This window comes from Loxodonta africana, chromosome 21 (assembly GCF_030014295.1).
Source record: "Loxodonta africana isolate mLoxAfr1 chromosome 21, mLoxAfr1.hap2, whole genome shotgun sequence".
Taxonomy (NCBI): Eukaryota; Metazoa; Chordata; class Mammalia; order Proboscidea; family Elephantidae; genus Loxodonta; species Loxodonta africana.
In genome coordinates, this window is record NC_087362.1 from 41,535,681 (window position 1) to 41,554,696 (window position 19,016).

Sequence of the window (19,016 nt, forward strand, 5' to 3'; positions counted from 1 at the left end):
GTCAGATTAAAAATCACATCATAAAGTTATCCTCATTTGCATAGAATGGCCTTTGGTTGTCACATTTAATTAATAATAGAACTCATCAAGTTTGCTGAATAATAATTTATGTCACTTTCCTAGTTGACCAATCCCAACAGAACACACATTTATTCAGATTTCCCTTACCAGACAGAGTAAGTCCTGAAGATGCTGCCTTACAACCTAGAGGTGTCTTTGTTTATTTTTCCCCAGGCTGCTAATTATGCTCTCAAAATATGATTAGTTGAAGCAATTTGTACAAAACGCATGTCACATCATATAATGACTTTACATTTTTGTCATATGATTGCTCGCTTCATGTAACCTAACCCATTATCAGGAAAGATGGTCTCTGCTCACATGAGAATGATGTATCAAATACTCATTCAAAATGTATCAATAAATTCAGAAAAAAAATCATGTTATTAAAAAATTAAATGCAATTTAATCAATGTAGCTTTCATTGAGTGGCCAGTAGTAGTTCTGAGGTTTGGATAAACAATAAAAAAAACAACAACAAAAAAAAGCCCATTGCCATCAAGTCAATTCTGAACCGTGTAGGGCAGAGTAGGTCTGCCCCATAGGGTTTCCAAGGCTGTAATCTTTACTAGAGGAGATCATCAGGTCTTTCTCCTGGAGAGCTGCTGGTGGGTTCAAACTTCCGACCTTTAGGTTAGCAGCCCAGCACTTAACCGCTGCACCATCAGGGCTCTTCCAGGATAAACAATAGAGCTACCCAAACCAACCCAAAAACCAAACCCATTGCCTGTCGAATAGTGACCCAGAGAACATTTAAAGCATAAGGGGGCCTCACCTTAAAACAATTAAATCAGAATATCTGAGGGAAATCCTCTGCATAGTGATAGCATTTAAAAGCTTCCCAGGTGATTCTAAATGTTTGCGAAGCACTGAGCTAGGTTAGCAGGAAGATGATTTCAGGGATACAGTAAAAATACTACCAAAATATATAATATTTACTTTCTGTACAAAAGGAAATTATACCCATGATGTTAGGTGGTGAAGAAGACAAACAAGACTCATGTTTGCTGCACTAATTGTCTGATTAAGCAGGAGAAGCTGATTTTGTTCTTAAAACTTTTGTTAAGGTTTGAAAGTGATGAACTCTTAAAGTTCCCCAAGAAAATAGCATAATAGAGTGTTTTTGTGATGATTTATATATCTCTGCATCCCCAGTAGCTTTTAACACAAATAAATGAAGGCAAATAAACACGACATATAGATATTTAAAGTACAATGAGCCATGGGACACTAATTTAATTTTATAGCTTTAGGACAAGAGAGAATTTAAATAAGATGCATACTGACTAAACTTTGTGAAATGTCAAAAATATGAATTAAGGGCCAAAGCTGCTCACCCTACTTCTCCAGACGGCATTAAAATTCCAGCCCTGGTATTTATTTCACTCATGCTATTTGTTGGAAAGTACAAAATGGAATCATTGCACTCATTTTATGTAGCCACACTATATACAGTAAATTGGATATATTCAGTAAAATTTACTCATAGCAATTGTATAAAACAAATACAAATATATACTGCTGTGGCCAGTCAGAAAGTGAGATGTTTCTCTCTTTTACAACAGAGGGTGAATGCTCTTTGTGGCATATTTGCTCCTTTAATTAACTAAAAACTAAAAAAAACTAAAGGAGCTAATTAATTAATTGACTCAGAGCATTGGAAATCTAGGGGCAAATGTTGATTTGACCTGACCTCAAACCTGACTCATTTTCCCCTTAAGCTCTAGCCTCAATGGCAATACCACGGCCAAGGCAAGCTGTGACCCACGTCAGGGCATTTGAACTTGCTAGAGTCTCCTCTGGTTGGTGCTTTCATGTCACTTCAGTTCTCAACTCAGGTAGAAGCTCTTTAGAGCTGACTTCTGGATGGCACAGTCTCTCTATCACAGCGTTCTGTTTTTATTTCTTCATAGCACTTATCACTCTCTAATGATCTTGCTTATTGATTGGTTTCCTTGTTTATCCTCTGGCTCCTTTGCTAGAATATGGCTTCCAAGGAAACAGATGTTTTCTTAGTCATGCTCCCAGTTGAAATCCTGACCAAATACCTCCTGTCAGGGGGCATACTTGTATATAATCTGCTGAACAAATAAAGTGAACAGTCTTGCTGCGGTAGATTGCAAAATTGGCTACAATTATTCCCCTCCCTTTATTCATACCCCCTTTTAATGTGACTTTTACCCTTTTTTCCTTGGCAAGGTGGGGCTGTTTCCCCATTGGCTGAATCTAGGTGGCCTTGTGACCTGCCTTGGTCAACAGAAGTCAGAGGAAGTAACAGTGCGCCAATTCTGAGCCTAGTCCTCAAGGCGGCTTGCTTACTTGTGCTTTCTCTCAGAATCCTCTGAAGGCTTTGTGAAAGAGCTTGAGCTAGCTAGCCTGTTGGAGGATGAGAGGCTGCATGGAGGAGAATACAAGCTGGAAGCAACAGCTGGAAAGGGTCACTGCACTAAACTTTACCTTGTCAGAAAGTACTGCTGCAACAGACAGAATTTTATGTTTAAACATCTAGAAAGTGTGATAGTTTTTGTGAGGCTTGACATATGTCATCTCATAGATTTCAAAATCTGTATTCAAATATAAAGTTTTAAATTGATAAAGAGGAATTATTTGGATTATCCTATTTTACCAAGTTATTATGAAAACATTTTTCTCTACTCCTTTATAACTTTATAAAGAAAACTATTCCTCTGAGACATCTATATTGCTATAGCTCCCATTCCAGTGAAAACATAGCTGGGAGCTATCTTACTACATATCTAAAATCTCTCTTGTGGTCATTTTGACAGGGGTTAAAAGCAGATTTCAGATTTACAAATCTTGCTTATGCTAATGCATAAAAAGCGGTTTTTTCCCTTCCTTGTCAGCGAACACAAACAATCATTGTTTCTGGCACTAACCATCCCCATTCACTTGGAAAAACCCTTATAAGAAAGGATAAAATATTTCCATCAGAAATCTGAAATTCGTAAGGAAGTCTTCCACTTCGGTCCATTAGAGTAGATCATTATAAAGTAAGAAAGTACTTTTAAAAACAAAATTAACAATAAAAATCTACATTGAAAATTTAATGTCAAAGAGATAGAGGAGCTAACTGAAAAGGTTCCCAATGGCCAAAGATGGAATTGAGTAAATAAATAAATAAATAGGTGTTAGATTATAACCCAAAGTATAAAATTAAATATCCATGAGCCCATACTAATATAAATAAATGACTGAGCACATAAACGGATGAGGGAGAAGAGACACAGCTTCTATGCGGAAGAATTTCAAATAACGTCTGTAGATACTCTGCCCTCAAGGCAGAGGAACATAAATCTCTACTCCTTAAGTGTGGGTTGCACATAGTAACTTCCTCCTGAAGAGGATAGTATGAAAAGGGAAAAAATCGAGCCACACACGAGATCACCTTGAGTCAAGATCGACTCTACAGCAACTAAGAACAACCCAGAAATCTGACAAACACTACCTCAGCCAGGTGATCGATGTCAACGTCAACAGCGAAAAGGCACGTTGACAGTACATACCTTGATATGATGTGAAGTGATGAGAAGGGCACTCTACCGCCGTGGTCTGCCTTCCTACCACACATAAAAAAAAAAAAAAAAAAAAATTTTAAGCCCAGTCTAATCATAAGAAGATTGTCCAAAAAAATTCCAATAGAGGGACATTCTACAAAATCCCTGACCAGTCCCACTCAAAACTGTCAAAGTCATCAAAAACAAGATCTGAGACACTATTACAGCCAAGAGTAGCCTAAGGAGATATGACAACTAAATGTACTGTGATATCCCGGGTAGGATCCTGGAACAGAAAAAGGGAAATAAGGTAACAACTACTGGGAAAGGAATAAAGTATGGACTTAGTTAATAATAATGTATCAATACTGTTCACTAAATGTAAGAAATGTACTGTACTAATATAAGATGTTAATATGGGAAGCTGGGTGTGGGGTATATGGGAACTCTGTGCTATGTTTGTGACTTTTCTGTAAATCTAAAACTTTGGAAGAAAAAAAAAGTTTGTTTAAAAAAGATATCAGCAAAGCATTTGAAAAGACAATTTACAAAATAAAATATAGAAATTGCTATCAAGCCCATAAAAGAGGATGCTCAGTTTCACTGGTCATCAGAGATATGCAGATCAAAACTGATAATACCAAAGCATGGTGAGGCTATGTTACAAGTAGAACTCCCATATGTTTGCTAGGCAGCATGTAAAACTGTGCAATCATTTAAGAAAACAGTTTGGAGTTTTTTAAAGTTAAATATACACTTTCTCCATGACCCAAGAATTCAACTCCTAAGTATTTACCCACGAGAAATGAAAATGTGTCTGCACAAAGATTTGTACACAAGTGTTCATGGCTTTATTCATAAAAGTACAATCCTCAAAACTGGTAAGAAGTTTCTTATAAACAAATTGCATTCAAGAATGAAATGATTATTACATACTTCTCTAGATTTTGCTGTTGTTGTTAGGTGCCATCGAGTCCATTCCGACTCATATGTACTCATATGCGCCATCCTTACAATCGTTGTAATCCATCTCCTTGAGAGTCTTCCTCTTTTTTGCTGACCCTCTACCAAGCATGATGTCCTTCTCCAGGCACTGATCCCTTCTGGTAACATGTCCAAAGTATATGAGACGTAGTCTCACCATCCTTGCTTCTAAGGAGCATTCTGGTTGAACTTCTTCCAAGACAGATTTGTTTGTTCTTTTGGCAGTCCATCATATATTCAGTATTCTTCACCAACACCACAATTCAATGGCATCAATTCTTCAGTCTTCCCTATTCATCGTCCAGCTTTCACATGCATATAAGGCTATTGAAAACACCGAGGCTTCGGTCTGGTGCACCTTAGTCTTTAAGGTGACATCTTTGCTTTTTGACACTTTAAAGAGGTCTTTTGCATCAGATTTGCCCAATGCAATGAATCTTTTTTGCTAGTGTCCCCAAATTTTGTATTACCTCCAGAAAAATCAAGAAAATGTTTACAAAGATGAGAATTCCATGTTTTACGGCAGGCTCATTACCATGTATTCCTATCTGTTGAAGGGTAACTCATCTATTTTTAAATAATGTATCCTTATAGACTTCCACTCCAATCCTAAGTATTCAGTCATATTCAACAACAGTGAAATGATTTCCTCCGAACCACAAAAAGATTCCTCTTTAGTGTGCCCCTCAGCTCTAGGTGATGCAAGTCAGATCTACCTCAAAGGAAACTGCTTGTGATTTGCTTTTCTGTCGGGCATTTGAACAACTTTCTAGATCAAAAAATATCTTGCACTAATGGAAAATGGATAGATGCATGGTTGGACAGTGAAATTACTCTCTCTTGCATTAGATCAAATATTGCATTTTTATTCTCTTTAATATTATGTTCTAAATGAAACTTCAAAATTAATCTGTTGTGGTTAGTTTCTAATAATAACAAAATATTTTCAATTGTGACCGTTTTTATAAGCCAAAAAACCAAACCCACTGCCGTGGAGTCAATTCCGGCTCATGGCAACCCTGTAGAATGGAGTAGAGCTGTCCCATAGGGTTTCAAGGCTGTACATCTTTATGGAAGGAGACTGCCGCATTTTTCTCCTGAGGAGTGGCTGGCGAGTTCTAACCACCAAACTTTTGGTTAGAAACTGAGCACTTAAACACTGCACCACCAGGGCTTCTTGCTGTTATAAAGTAACAGACATATAAAAGTGAAGAAATATATAGAAATATTCAAATATTTTAGTTTTTGTAAAGCAAAGCACCTATGTAATGATTCAATATTTCAAACTCAAATTGTTTCCTTACAGATATATAGTTTTGTAATGTTTCAGTAAAATAGAATTATTATAGTCAAATCCACTTACCAACTTTTGATTTAAAAAAAAAAAGAACGTTACGTTGGGTTTATTTCTTTCATTTATTTAAAAACACTCAGGTAGCCTCTGTCTGAACTTAAAGATGAGTCATCTCTATATTTTTCTCCTGACACTTACTAATATTTCAATGGCTAATATGTTGCCTTTGATTTAAGATTTTGGTTATTGGCAATGAAGATAATCCATGAGACCTGCTTCTTATAGAGAACTTCCTAGAAGATGTATTACTTTATTATTTAGGTATTATTTATTACATATTTCAAACTTTAAGTTGTGTGAAGACAAGAATTGCTTTTAAAAATATTCTTACAGTTCAAATTTTCCTACCTTGTCCTTTAGACAAGCCTGAGTAAATCATTCCTCAGTAGACTAGCAAAGAGAAAATAAAGGTTATAAGGGACATATTAAAGTTATTTGCTAGAACACTTCTGGACGAGCCACAGTTAAGATGCATTCACACATATGAGGATAGTCTTAAATGAGCAGCTTTCTTACCAATGCACTTTTCATAATTTGGAGGTCAGAATTTCCTCAAGAACAATAATACAGTCTCTAAGTATCAGTGCCAAAGTAAGAGAAACAGAAAACTAAACCAAAAAACCCAAATCCATTGCCATCAAGTTGATTTTGACTCAGGGTGACCCCACGTGTTACAGACTAGAACTTCTCCCTAGGGTATTCTTGGCTGTAATCTTTATGGAAGCAGATCTCCCGGCCTTACAGACTGCCAACCTTTAAGTTAGCATCAGATCTCAAACCACTTGTGCCACCCAGGCTCCTTCTAAGAGAAACATGCATGAATCCAAATCCATGAATCCACACCTTCCCCAAACCAACCAAACCCACTGAGGTCAAGTTGATTCCAACTCACAGCGACTTATAGGGCAGAGTAGAACTGCCCCATAGGGCTTCCGAGGGTGTAAATCTTTATGAAGCAGACTGCCACATCTTTCTGCACAGCTGCTGGTGGATTTGAACTCACCCTTTGGTTAGCAGCCTAGCGCTTTAACCACTACACCACCAGGGCTCCTTTCACAGCTTTCATCCCCTCCCAAAAGAGAATAACACACTGTCCTCACATTTGAGCAAGCCACTAACCTAGGATCCATTTTCCATACTTTCCTATTTTGTCTATGTCTGTTCAGTCACCAAAGCCAAGCCAATTCTAACCTCCTAAACATCACTAGGGAACTATCTATAACCCTATAACTATTTTTGGTTCTCTATTCACACAACTTCTCCTCCTTGGATTACTGTAAAAGTCTCTGAATCTCCTGCACCAGAGGCATAATTGTCTCCTTACAATGGAAACCCTGATCTATCTGCTTGAAATTGCACTAACGGCTCAGTTGCACAAGGAATCACGATCACAGCTGTATGAAGGTAACTTCTTGTACCTGTCCTAAACCCAATTTGTGGCTTACATAATTTGATGCCTTGGCATCCATTAATTCCTCCTGATTGCACTTTCTCCGTTTTCTGGCATGGCCCTTCTTATCATTTCACTCCGTCTCTCAGCAGTTAGAACCCCTCCTGGCCTCGCCCCCAGGGTTTCCCAGGTGAGAACCCATTACTATCTTGTAACCCAGTCTCTACACAGCCCTTGTTAACCTTTGCCCCGCCCATCTGTGCCCCACATGACTCCCTCAATAACCTCGCTCTCTTTTCTAGAGATAATGAGCTAGACTTAAACTAATCAGACCTCACCACTAACCTTGGGTCACACCTTGCTTGCCAGACAGCAGCGTCTCCTGGGATCCTAGCTTGTTGGTGCCTTGTCCCCAGGCGCAAGCCATTGTGTGGCCCTGAAGCTTGCTGCAGTTTCCAATCTGGGATCGTGAGTACTAAATTCAGTTCTTTTTCTAACCTTCCCGCGTTTTCTCACTTCCTCCTGCCGCCTTACAGACGGTTCGTGATATCCTTAGATCCCCTTTGCATTTAATGTAATGCTCTCTCCCTTCACAGGGCTGTTACACAAGCTGACTCTGCCTAAAATGCCCTTGCCACCCAAAACACCTCTCACATACCCACATCCCCCCTTAGTAAGTTACTCCCCAGATGTCACTTCTTCAGAGAAGTGACACAATACCCAGCGTAGGCCAGGGGCTGTTTTAGGACTCCATGGCATTATACTCTCTATAATATCAGCGGGTATTTTCATCACTATATGTTTAATAACCACAACCTATCTCAGTTTGTCTGCTGCAGTGGCTTGTGTGTTGCTGTGATGCTGGGGAAGCTATGCAAGTAGTATTTCAAATACTAGCAGGGCCGCCCATGTTGGACAGATTTCAGCAGAGCTTCCAGACTAAGACAGACTAGGAAGAAAGGCCTGGCAATCTACTTCTGAAAATTATCCAGTGAAAACTCTATGTATAACAATATAACGTTGCCCAGTATAATGCTGGAAGATGAGACTCCCCCTCCTCCCGGTTGGAAACACAAAATCCAAAACCAAACCCGATTTTGACTCATAGCAAACTTGTAGGACAGAGTAAAACTGCTCCATAGGTTTCCAAGGCTGTAATCTTTACAGAAGCAGATTGCCACATCTTTCTCCTGTGGAGTGGCAGGTGGGTTCGAACCACTGGCCTTTTGGTTAGGAGCCGAGGGCTTAACCACTGTGCCACCAGGGCTCCTTCCCCAGGTTGGAAGAAACCCAAAATGTACAATAGCTACAACAATGGACTCCAGCATACCAAAGGGTCATGAAGATGGCACAGGAATGGGTGATGTTTCAGTCCGTTATACGTAAGGTTGATTCGGAGCCCACTCACGAGCAGCTAACAACACATTGGGTAATGGATCGAGCACGTGCATATTTAGTCAACATTTTATTATGAGCAGCAAACAGAATGAAGTAAATATTTGTTGATGAATGAACAAATATTTATAAAGCACCTACTTTGTTCCTGGCAGTGATCAGCTAGTTTAGAAAACAGCAGCAAGCTCTGCAGAGACAGGCTATTAATAGATAAAAACAACTAAGTAAATTAAAAATCAGGGCACAATAAAAAAAAAAAGTCAGGAAGTCTATAGAAATACTATGTTATTAGTATTATGGATAAGAATAAACCATGTTAACATTACTGCTGGGTGCCATTGAGTCAATTTCTATTCATTTTATCGAGAGTGAGAGGAGAAGTCATCAGAGACTTGTGAGCAGGGGTGTGGTGTGGTCAGATTCAGTAAATAAAATAACGTGGTCTGAATGATAAAGGTTTGCTCTAGTTATGAAAAATGTAGACGCAGGTCGACTAGTCAGCAGGTCACTGTAAATGTGCAGAATAGAGATTTGGTTGCTGGATGTGTTTTGAAGGTGGAGCTTTTAGGATTTGCTGGTGGAACAGATAGGACTTGTGAAAGAGGAATATTGAGATGGAGCCCTGGTGGCGCAGTGGTTAAGAGCCCAACTGGTGTCCAAAATGTTGACAGTTCGAATCCACCAGTCACTCTTTGAAAGCCCTATGGGACAGTTCAACTCTGTCCTATAGGGTCCCTATGAGTCGGAATTGACTGGACGACAACGGGGTTTTTTTTGGCCAAGGACTTTCATCTGAGCTACTCAAAGAGGAAAGCTACCATTTACTGAAATAGAAAAGAGGTGCAGGTTTGGGATGGGTAGCTTTGGAGAGGAAATCAAGAGTCTGTAATAAAGTTATTAATTTTTTTTTTAAGAAAATCCAGTTTTCTTCATGGGTAAAAAGTGCGTCAACGTAGCAAAGAGCATTAGAAGTTCATGAACAAAAAATCATGCTCAGAGGATTTGACACTGAAATCTTGACAGTGTATGGTGAAGAAATTAAACAGTATTTATATAATGGTAATTTTTTAAGTCTTTTATGTTACAGTTAGCTTATAAGGTCAATACAGGCCAAATACTTGATCCTTTTTGATGGTTTAAAACCTCTGGTAACTATAGCAAACACGATGTATAGTGTACTGTCACGCTTGAGTATGCTGATTTATTGTAACTAAAACCTGACCAAACCAAACCTGTTGCCCTCGAATCAATTCCGACTCATAACAACCTTATAGAACACAGTACAACTGCCCCAAAGGGTTTCCAAGGAGTGGCTGGTAGATTTGAACTGCCAACTTTTTGCTTAGCAGCAGAGCTCTTAATCACTGTGCCACCAGGACCCCTTATTGTAACTAAAAAAATTGTAACTAGATGGTGTTTATTGAGGTATCACCACTCCATGCTAAATTATTACAATAATTCCACACTAGCCCCTCTTATACCCTTCAGTTAAGAGCTCAGAGTCAGACTGACAGGTACCCCCACCCCACCGTATTGTTGTTAGGTGCTCTCCAACTCATAGTGACCCCATGTGTTACAAAACAGAATTGCTCCATAGGGTTTTCCTGGCTGTAATATTTGTGGAAACGCCCTGAGTGGGTTGAACCACCAGCGTTTGGGTTAGCAGCCAAACACTTAACCATTAGCGTTACCAGGGCTTCTTGCTGTCCACCTTAGATAAATGCCTTACCTCTGGGGCCCTCGTGTCCTTCCCAGTAAAGGGGGACACAGTAGCATTGAGCGATGGACATCCAGCACCTACCGATGCCCAATTGAGGCTGTCTCATTATACAGGTCAAATGGAGTGGCCAAGGAAGGGGTGAGGACAGGGCTGAGGTGACACCAGCTTCCTGGGTTGCACAAAGGCTCCTTCTGCCCAGCTAAGGGCATCTTGGGGGAAGGAGGAGCAGATGCCCTTTATGGCTTATGGCTTATGGTTTTCTGGCTGTCACTGATTCGTTCCCTCCACAGCCACCCACATGGGCACGTCCACTTGGCTACCGTGGGGCAGAGACCAGCAGCAGGGGTGGAGGGTGGGGGGTGGGGGGTAGGGGGTGGAGGGCAGGGGGTCGGGGGAGGGCTTAAGGGTCTTGGGAAATGGGGTGGTAGGTAAGGGTGGCGACTATAAGTGCTGGTGCTGGCTCAGCCCTTGTCCAAAGTGTATCTACAGCATGTTTAAAGGTCGTCTGTCACATATCTACTACCTACGTGTGTCTGTGTCTACAACATGTCTACCGATAATGTGTTAAGTATTAAGTGATAATTATTGGAAGGAGTAGCTAAAATGCTACATGTTTTTTTAACCCTGTTCCTAAGCTTGTGAACTCTAAACAATTTGTAAAGCTTTCAGTGGCATGGTAAGATAAAACTAACAGGTCTATAATGAATTGGAAATCAATAAAACATTAAAAATGCAAATTCATCCTTGTTAATATGATATAATTGTGAAGAACTTTTAGGCATTCAATTACCATTTAACACAAAAGCCTGTAATGATTTAATTAGGAATCCGTCACCTAATTGAGGTCAATATTGTTAGCTGCAAGCAAGCTAATTAGACATCCACTGCTATCTTCTTTGGAAACTCCCTTGATAAATTTCTTCTTTTAAAAGCTCCCCCCCAACACACATGCGTGAGTGTGCACCCACACACACCCCCACACACACCCCTACACCCCACCCCATACTCACACACCACACCCACACACACATCACACCCACAGCACCCCCCCCCCACACACAAGACTCTATGTAAAAGCTGGTGAAATCCAGATAAGACTGTACCTGAGTACACATTCCTGGTTTTGACAGTGTTTTATTATATCATTATGGAAGGAGTAGATAAATGGAAACTCTCCATCCTATTTTTTACAAACTCTTGTATTAAACAATTTCATAATACAAAAGTTATTTAAAATACGTCCATATCTTCCAGATTTATAAGACAGAATTTAAATTGTCCACATTTTCTTTTGAGGTTACAGTGATTATTTTAGACAATAATTGATTCCATGAAATAAGACCAAATCAATATGGCATTTGGTATAATTCAAGTAAGTACCAGGTTGGTTGGTCCAAAATTAAAATGTCATTAGATCACAGCAATGCTTCTAAAGTTTACTGGAGAAGTTTTTCCTGGCTATTTACATTCCTAATTCACTTTAGGCCAGATTATGCTGTTTCAGCATCCAGGTATAAAACATCAGCTATAAATAAAACCCAAAATAAAGTTGTCAGATTGGTCTTTTTTGCCTAAGAGAATAAATACTCCATTTTATGTTCTTTAGGATTAAGGCTTTCATAATTATTTCAATGGAAAGTACATTAAAGGAAACAGTATTTCATAACAGGCTAACAAGAACGAAGGGAGATACGCCATTGTAGAGTTGCTAGAGTTTTTTTTGTTAAAAACAACAACAACAAAAAACACACAGTTGCCATTGAGTTGATTCTGTTTCATGGTGACCCATGTACTGCAAAGTAAGACTGCACTCCATCAGATTTTCAATGGCTGTGATCTTTTCGGAAATAGATAACAAGCCTTTCTTCCAAGATGTCTCTGGGTGGACTCAAACCTTCAGCCTTTGGTTTAGTAGCCAAGCGCTTAACCATTGGCACCACCCAGGGACTCCCTAGAGTCTTCTGTAGCCTGATCGTGTTTTGTTCCTTGCAACTAATGTTCCAAAAATAGCTCAAGAATCAAAAAGAAATAAGTAGCCACATAAATTTTTCATAATTGTTCATGTTTAATTTCCATGTTAAAGGATCTGAATTTTTTTATATTCAGCATATACTGAGCAAAATTTGACCTTGGAAATCTTTTAAAACTCTCTAATTAACAACTATAAAAACCTGTGTTCCATGGAACATATGTTGTGAATTACTAGTATAGAGAAAAAAAGAATTGGTCTCTCAATTTAATGACCTCAAAATCTTAGTTTTTTTAATCTTTTTTTTTTTTTTCACAATTGCTCCTTAAAAGCAATACAGATGAGAGATTTATTTTTACCTTGATTATAAGTTACATACACTATGAATTGCTTCACTGTCCTTAAAGCTCAGTATTCTCCGTCCCTACTGGCTGCTTTTCAGTTCTTTTGACTGAGCAAGTTCTTTCATGCCTCATGGCTTCATCGCAAGCTGTTCCCTCAACTTAGAATGCGTTTCCCTCTAGCCTATGCAGTACCGCCTTTTTATAATCCATTCAGACACCATTTAAATAAGTGTTGTTTCAAATGACATTTGAAGAACTAAGATACTATGATAACATTGACTTTGAACAGGGAAGTTCTCTGACATTCAATGGGGATTTGCAGACTGGATAGGAACATTTGTCCAAAATCATCTTCCAAGACTGGATAAGCTCGTTGTGCCCAAGGCATGTCTAGTGCATATACCCCTGCAGCGGTGGGAATTCTTTCGGGAAGTCACCCCAGAGGAGTGAGTCTGGGTGAAGGTAGATTTTGTCTGGGGGGCTCTAAAGTGCTTATCCATGGTCCTGTGGGCATGAACGTTGGGCTTGAGTTGGAGAAATGATCAGTAGAATACTGTTAAGAGCTGTGGCATCCAGGTAAACCAGTTAACCAGTTGCTGTCAAGTCGACTCACATTCATGGTAGTCCTGTGTGTGTTCATACCTAAGTCACTATTTGTCCACTCTCTTCTGTTAAAATTGTATGTCCTTCAATAAGCTTTTCAACTATCAGCCATATTCTTGAATTTAATGTGAGCGATATAAATGGCTGTTTTACATATAAAAAAAAAATTTTTATGCCTATAGCTTTAACCTCCACTCCTCTCTTTCATTCCCTTTTCTCATCAAGACTCCAGTTAACTCCACTCCTTGCATTTATGTTAAGACCAAAAGTTGGAAAGAAATGCGTAAGAGAAGGAAAATTTAAAAATTTTGCCAGTGAAATGAAAGTAAAATATTGTTTTGATTGAATGATCTTACTCATTCACCAGACATTCATTACCAGCTATCGCTGTTGAATGAGGTTATGCCAGGAGCTGTGCTATGAACTTTCAGTTGCAAATGTGCATATTTAGCATTGCTATTTTTTATTCTTTGGTAGAGAACTGTAATCCCTTACTAAATCAAGTGATTTATCAACCAGTTCCACCTCTTGACTTCCCCACCTATTTGTCAAAACTCTCAATCAGTAGCTACTACATGGATCATATATTTTTAGATGTAAAGATAAAACAGAGCAGCACTCTGTGTTATATGTTATTTTAAAATAGCATTTACCCAGTGACCTTGCCATTTTTATAAATATCTTCAAAATTGGGTCTTCCTTCTCTTCAGCTTCATTTCAAACTTGATTATAAATAGCTATTGGTAGAAAACTAGGGTATGAGTCAAACAGGGAAATGAGGCATTACTCAAAATAAAGAAAAACATAAATGAGCTTATTAAAATGAAAGAGTAAAACAATTTAGCTTAAAAATCTGTGCAAAACAGCCCTTCAAATTGAGTTATTTAAATAGAGTTATTTAAAGGCTTATTCACAGTAATAAAAATGGCATTTTTATACAATGTCAAAGTTACAGCAATAAAATAGGCCAATACTTCCCAGGACATTAGAGACTGACATGTGCATGCACGCACGTGGAGTGCTGAATTCCCAGCAGAGAAGACTGCTTAGTTTGGTCTTTCATCCACCAGTAGAGAGGGTTCCTGTTGGGTGGACCTTTGGATCGGGAGCCCACACTGTGCCTAAAGCGCTGCTGTCATGAGGTAGAGTCTGGCACAGGGACCACACAGGAGGAGATAGGTGTGGGTTTGACAGACTTCCAAGGCATCATAGCTTTTCTCCAGTACAGTGTACATTACTACTTCCCCAAACCAAGCCTTACATATATTTTACCTCCTTAGAGCCCAGCCAGCATCAATAAAGGGGGCATAGGGAGGTGACTGGCAAGCTGAGTCTTCCTGTGCTGCTCCATCCCTTCCCCAGCTATGCCCTTCCCTGAGCAGTGGCCTGGGGTCTCCATTCCAGCATGCTAAAGACCTTATCTCAGTCATGGTCTTCTCCATCACCTAAAAAAGAGACAGATGGGAGAAAGCTGGGTCTGGGGCAGAGGGGCTCCAAAGGGACGTATTTCTTACCATCTTCCAGTGGAAGGAAAAGAGAAGGGGAGGATAAAGGGTTAGAAGTGCAGCTTCTAGGGCACATAGAGGCTCAGTGTATTTCAGTGGGGAAGCTTGTAGGCTAAAACAAGGAGAAGGGCCCAGGGGCAGCTCCAGCTGATGCCACTTGGGTACAGAAAATTCTTCCAGTAAGGAAGAAAGAAAACAATTCTCAGTCAACCTCCACCCCCCATCCCCTTCCAGAACCATTTTCAAAATCAGGAATTCAGCCTCCTCCCAGCTGCTGGCTGTCAAGCCAGGCTGCCCCCCTTTTCTAGACCCTGGTCTCCTCAACTGGGCCTGCAGCACTCTGGACATTGGGGGAACTGCATTGGGAATTGAAGTGAGGCCTCTGGAGAGAGCAAGGGCCCTCAGGTGAGAGGCACGAGTGAGGGGCTGGAGCAGCCCAGCTGGTGGGCGGCAAGGTGAGCTCTCTGCACACGCACCTTCTGCTTGCCTGCCTGTGACAGAATGGCAGTGAGCCCCTTTCCAAATATGTGGACAGCTAAAATATGGGCCACTTGGAAAGACACTGTGTTTCTTACAAATTTCAGTGTCAAATGCATTCACAGAAGTGTAATCCTGCCTCTTGAGAATGATTAGTCTTCAGCCAAGCTGGCTTCATTGAATCAACCACCTTATTTCCATTTAATTCCCAGCATAAAGTCTCCCAGCCACGGTTAGTTGAAATATTTAGGAAGAATAAGGTTATGGTAATTATTCCTGCTAAGAATTGTGGTCCCCACCTAGAAATACAGTTTTATTTTGCAGCATTTTCTTAATTGCAAGATCTCAGTTCTGCTCCCAGGCACCCCTGGGCTAAGGGACATCCTCTGGTGTCTGGTGCTCACCTGACTTCTAGAAACTTTCCTCCTATTCTCAGGCCATTGTGAAGTGCTTCTTGGGGGTAGGAAGCAGTGTTGACTTCACTCCTCCTCAGTAAACACCAGTGCTTTTACTATGTGTTTGGATATCACTCTTTCTAAAGTCTGAAAAATTAACAAATGAACAGAATTTTTTCTACTCTTAATAAGAGAATTACAAATGTCCTTTTCAAACTTAGAGAGTGGCCATCAACAGAGTATTCACCTGTAAGCCATCCCTGACACTTGGATCCATTTATCTGCTGATAAATGGATGCGGAGTTGACCAATCCAAAGAATTAAATGTCAGAGTTCTTCAGTTTTTGTTCTCCAATTAATCATATTTTTTGCATACCTGTTATTTTTTAATAAACTATTTTTACAACAGTTTCAGATTTACATAAAAATTGTGAAGAAGATACAGAGTTCCCATATAAATAGACCACACCGTTTTCCTTATTATTAACGTATTAGTACACTAAAATTATAGAAAGCAAAAATCCTCACAACTGGACCAGTAAGCAGCATCATGATAAACGGAGAAAATATTGACGTTGTCGAGGATTTCATTTTACTTGCATCCACTATCAACACCCATGAAAGCAGCCGTCAGGAAATCAAAGGACGCATTGCATTGGGCAAATCTGCTACAAAAGACCTCTTTAAAATGTGAAAAAGCAAAGATGTCTCTTTGAGGACTAAGATGCCCCTGACCCAAGCCATGGTATTTTCAATGGCCTCATATGCATGCAAAAGCTGGACAGTGAATATGAAAGACTGAAGAATTGATGCTTTTGAATTATGGTATTGGTGAAGAATTTTAAACACACCACAGGCTACAAGAAGTACGAACAATTCTGTCTTGGAAGAAGTACAGCCAGAATGCTCCTTAGAAAAAGTGAGAATGGTGAGACTTTGTCTCGTGTACTTTGGATATGTTATCAGGAGGGACCAGTCCCTGGAGAAGGACATCATGCTTGGTAAAGTAAAGAGTCAGTGAAAAAGAGGAAGACCTTCAATGAGATGGATTGACACAGTGGCCACAACAATGATAACTATGATTGTGATGATTGTGCAGGACCGGGCAGTGTTTCGTTCTTGTACACAGGGTAGCTATGAGTTGGAACCAACTCAACAGCACCTAACAGCAACAACAATATCTGAGTGTTACATGTGTTACAATTAAGAACTAATATGACTTTATTATTATTAAAGTCTATACTTTATTCAGATTTCCTTAGTTTTTCCTAATATATTTTTTCTGTTCCAGAATCCCATCCAAGATTCTACGTTACATTTAATAGTCATGTCTCCTTAGGCATGACAGTTTCTCAAATTCTCCCTGTTTTTGGTGACCTTGACAGTTTTGAAGAGTGCTGGTCAGATATTTTGTAGAGTCTCCCTTAATTGGAATGTTTTGGATATTTGCCTTATGAGTAGACTGGGGTTAATGGCTTTTAGGAGGAAACCCATAAAAATAAAGTGCCTTTTCATCATGTCGTATCAAGAGGACATAATATCAACATGTCTTCTCACTGTTGATGCTGAAATTGATGACCTGGTAAGGAAGTGTTTGACAGGTTTCATCACTTAAAATTACTCTTCCCCTTTTCCATACTGTACTCTTTGGAAGAAAGTCACTATGCAACCCACTCTTAAGGAATGGGGAGTTATGTTGCACTTCCCTGACAGCAGATTGTCTACATAAATTATGCACAGTTCTTCTGTTCTCCCTCATGCAGTTATTTATTTATTATTCAGTCATTTATATCAGCATGGTCCCATGGATATTTATTTTATACTTTGGATATTATGTCCAATGTGAGTATTTTGTTGCTCACATTATTTCAACTTTGGCCAGTGGGAGCTCTTCCACTATTTCACTTATTATGAGAAGAGTAACATCACCTCTGTGGTATTCTTCCCCAAAGCCCATGACCCCAGTCTAATCATGAAAAAAAAAATCAGACTCTTCTATATTGGGGGGCATTCTACAGGATACCTGGAAGTTCTCTTCAAGACCATCGAGGTCATGAACAACCAGAATAGACTAGGAAATTGTCACAGATCAGAGCAAACTCAGGAGACATGACAGCTAAATCTAAGGTGAGATCCTGGATTGGATCCTAGAACAGAAAGTGAACGTTAACTGAAAAACTGGTAGAATCTAAATAAAGTCTGGACTTCAGTTTATGCTAAAATTCCAATCTCAGTTTATTAGTTTGGACAAATGTGCCATGATAATGTAAGATGTTGACAATGGGGGAAACTGGGTGAGGGTGTAGGGGAACTGTCTGTACTGTCATTGAAACTTTTCTGTTCATTTAATAGTATTCCCAAAGAGTTTATTTAAAAAAAAATCATTTCTGAATGTATAACAAAATAAATAATCTCTTAGAGAGGATATCTATTTAGCACATGATAATCAAGTAATATGGACTAACTGGAATGGCTTTATATTTCTAGGAGTGAACAGTATAAATCAAAGGTATCAAAAATACTTCTGACTTTCAAATCTAAAGAAACCATAAAAAGATTCAGAATACATTACCTTTACAGGAATCAGGTTATCAAGCAGAGTTTCTTTTTCTCAGAACAGATGGTATTCATATTTCTTTCCTGAAATTCTTAATTTTACAAGAAAGGCTGTTCTTGAATATAACTGAAAAAAAGGCTTAAAATATACTAAACCCATTAAACATTAGTGTGCCTACTGTTTGCTCCATTCACGCTGCATGGAACTGTGAGATGTTTTTACCATGGCAGGGGGCTTACTCTGAAGATATTAAAAACTGTAAATACATACAGTCCAAGGAAGCTACAGTGTATGCTGTCATTTAAAATTCTCTCATGGAGCAAATGCAGTAAGAATCACATATGGCCAATCACCCACTCTTTACTTGGAGGTATGTTACATTAATGCCAACTAAATAATGTTTAGAATATGCATTATGTCACCACAGATGCATATAAACCATAATGCAATATACTACACAATATAAAAATTTGATTTATTTTCTAAGGAAATGTCAATTTTTATATGTTTAATATCCAGTAAGTAATAAATGGTTCTGATGAGTGGATTACAGATTTCGTTGTAATGAAATTAGGTGATCACATGAGTCACTGAAATTTTATAAAAATAATTATGGCATTCTATTTGGAAAATTAGAATTTTTGTTTTACTTTTTTCTTTCTTGTATCAATATTCTAGTATTTCGCATGGATTGCATCTCATTAATAGAAGAATAAAATTCAAAATAGGACAGCTGAAGTGTTGACTC